General features: G+C 34.5%; 1 pseudogene; it reads right to left on the bottom strand.

Annotated features, from left to right (window-relative positions):
* Positions 1–661: 661 nt before the first annotated feature.
* LOC100439145 (cytochrome b5-like) lies at positions 662–1,130 on the bottom strand (annotated as a pseudogene).
* Positions 1,131–3,105: the final 1,975 nt, after the last annotated feature.

Below are 3,105 nucleotides of genomic sequence, written 5' to 3'. Positions count from 1 at the left end.
TTGTGATGGGCTCAGGCTCTGAATCTTAATCTTAGCTTCTCTACTTATATAGTAGATGAGAGTGGCCATATTATTTAACTACACTGTGCCTCGGTATCTTTATCTGTAAAATGGGGATGATACAGCAGTATAGTAATTAAATGAGTTAATATGTGTAATACAATTAAAATGCTTTGAGCCAATCCTGACACATAAAAATCACCAATGAAATTGTCATTTATTTACCCAAACACAACAATCTTAAATATATTTCTAAAAATTTTCTACAGCACAAGATATGAAAGTTTCATTGAGGTTATTTCCCTCGATGTCTTCCTGTTAACCATTTCCTAGAATCAGGACTTTGGAAGCATAGACCGGTGGGCTGCACAAACTTGAAGTTATGCCTTTTCACTGGAGAACAAGCCATCTGAAAGCAGGACTATGTACCTCTTTCATTTTTATTTATTTTGTATATTTTAAAAGCCAGATATATTTTTAAAAGATCATACTTACAATAAGTAAATTATGTAGTGAAGAAAGATCAAAATAAAGTTGACGAGTAAAAAGGCATACTTATTCAAGAGTAGAAAGAATAAAACAGTTCTTTTTCTTTTGTTTTTAATGTAAGAGGAAAGAGAAACGGACATATTAAAATTATTATTTCAGGTAAAGTTTTCTCTCAGTCAAAGTAGTTAACATTGCCTTTTTTTTCTCCTTTGTCCAAAGCAGTCTTTTCTTTTATGGGCTTCTGAGATGTGGCTGTGTAGAGGTGGTATCTCAGGGCTACGGTGAGTGCTGAGATGGCCGGGATCACCCAATTAGTCCACTAACTAGAGTGAGAATCAACAGCAGTAAAAAGAGTTTCTGAAAGATTTGTGATTGATCTGTCATCTGGATAAAGCCCCCCAATGATATATGTTTTGGAGAACTCTCTAGCATCCATAGAGTGCATGATATCCTCAGTTTTCAGGAGCATCACCTACAGCTTGTTCCCTGAAGACTTCTTCCTCACAGAAATGCTCATCAAGAAATCTGGTCACATCATATACCTTGTGGTGCAAGATCACCCAGGTGCTTTTGCTGTGATTGTGCTTCTTAATCTCTCCCAGGGTATAGTATTTTATGCCCTTGTCTGACTGCTCAGCCATCTCAGTATGAAGTGAGCCAGGTCCTGCACACACAGACATGCTGAAGGGAACAGAGCATGCATCACAGCCAGCTCTGCCAGAAACATGTCCTATGTGTCCGGCCCAATGTGCAGGTCTTTTATTTTTAAATTCATTCATTCATATTGAAAAAACAAACACAAAATTAATTGATCATCATTGGAGAATGCTACTATACTGAGTCAATAGTTTGAAAATTGGTAAATAAAGTAACAATTTAAAGGCTTATCTTGCTTTCTTATGCGAACTATACCACTAGGTAACCAAATAGTGGATGAGTAGTAATTTTTTTTCACAGAAGAATTAATGGATCCAGGCACTGGTCATTAGTGGTTGCTAGTAACATAGAGAGAAATCGAGAGAGAGAGGGGAACAGAGAGAGAGAGGAACAAAGAGGTAGGCATTATGCAATTCTATTTGGATGGATACAATATTTATAAAGTAGATTTATGAAAACTATAATTTGTAGCAAATAGAGAATGAAGAATATGTAAATCTACCCCAATGTGATTCAATCAGCAAAATCCAGAATGAGAGAAACTGTGCAGGAAAAACCTTTCATTTCTTCAATAAATAAATTCAAGAAAAAAGTGGTTGGAGGAGGTTCTTACCTATTAAAAGAGATTTCAACAAACACCAACCATTTCAAGGTGTGGATTTTTTTTTTGTCCAGATCTTGATTCAAATAAAATGTACAACAAATTTTCTCACATTTATGAAAGAATCAGAAATTTCAACACTGGATATCTTATTAAGAAATTTGTCAATTTTCTTAGGTATGGTGATGGTAACTGATTATGTTAAAAAGCAGTGCTCATTGTTCATTTGCGGATAAAAGGATAGGGTACCTAAGATTTGCTTCCTAATAAAGCAGCAGGGGGGAAGTGGATAAGTGTGTGAATGGGGCAGGATTCACCATGGTTGTTGGAACTCAGTGATTGACACATGGAGAAATCAGGGTTTCATTATAATATGTTGTTTATTTTGTGTATGTTTGAAGTTCTCTATCATTTTTTTAAAAAGCCTTTTTAAAATGTCTTTTAAAAACTATAGGTTTAGACTACATTAAAAGAAAAACCTTGGACAAATTAAATTTAATAGTTTAATAGAGCAGAGAACAATTCCCATATCAGACAGCCCCAGAACGAGAATAGGTTCAGAGAGACTCTGGTGCTATCACGTGGTAGAAAAAACATTTTTGAACAGAAAAAGGAAAGTTAGGTGCAGAAAATGGCACTGAGGTATAGAAACAGCCACACTGGGCACAGCTGGGCATTTGCCTTATTTGAACATGGGCTTGAACAGTTGGCCACCTTTGACTGGATGAAACTCAGTGATTACCAAAAGAGTAGGTATCAGTCTGCTTACATCTCCACTTAGGTTACAGTTGACTATGTATGGAGAAACATTTAGGCCAAACTTAAAATATGTAAGGAGGTAGCTTTAGGTTAAACTTTTTAACAACTGGAAGGCATATATAACTTAAAAGTAAAATATGTGAAAGTATTCACTTGAGTATTATAGTCAGTTTGAATGTAAATGCAAACTAAACTAATTTGAACATTAGGTAATGCTATGATTCAAGACCAAAGGACGTGGGCTACATGCCATCTTTTTTAGATTTTGGAATTATTGCTATAGCTACTATAAATAGCACTCCCTATTTCCTATCAGGATTGCAGACCATTAAGTATGACTGTTATCCTTTTGTTATTTAAGAAATCTCAGCAAGCTGAGGCCATTGTTTTAGAAAGACAACCACCAAACTACATTTGTTTTTCTTAATGAAAAAGATGTTTTGTTAGCTTGAGGAAGATTTAGAAATAAGTATAGAAATATTTAAGGAAATCAAATATATAATAGTGATATTTTATTATTAAGAAATATGAGTATATTTCATACTTTAAGTATTATGGTATTTAAGAGAATTGGACCTATTAGAATAACAGGTAAATCT

The sequence above is a fragment of the Pongo abelii genome, chromosome 15 (genome assembly GCF_028885655.2).
Source record: "Pongo abelii isolate AG06213 chromosome 15, NHGRI_mPonAbe1-v2.0_pri, whole genome shotgun sequence".
In the NCBI taxonomy this organism is placed as follows: domain Eukaryota; kingdom Metazoa; phylum Chordata; class Mammalia; order Primates; family Hominidae; genus Pongo; species Pongo abelii.
This window is presented reverse-complemented; position numbering and strand designations above follow the sequence as displayed.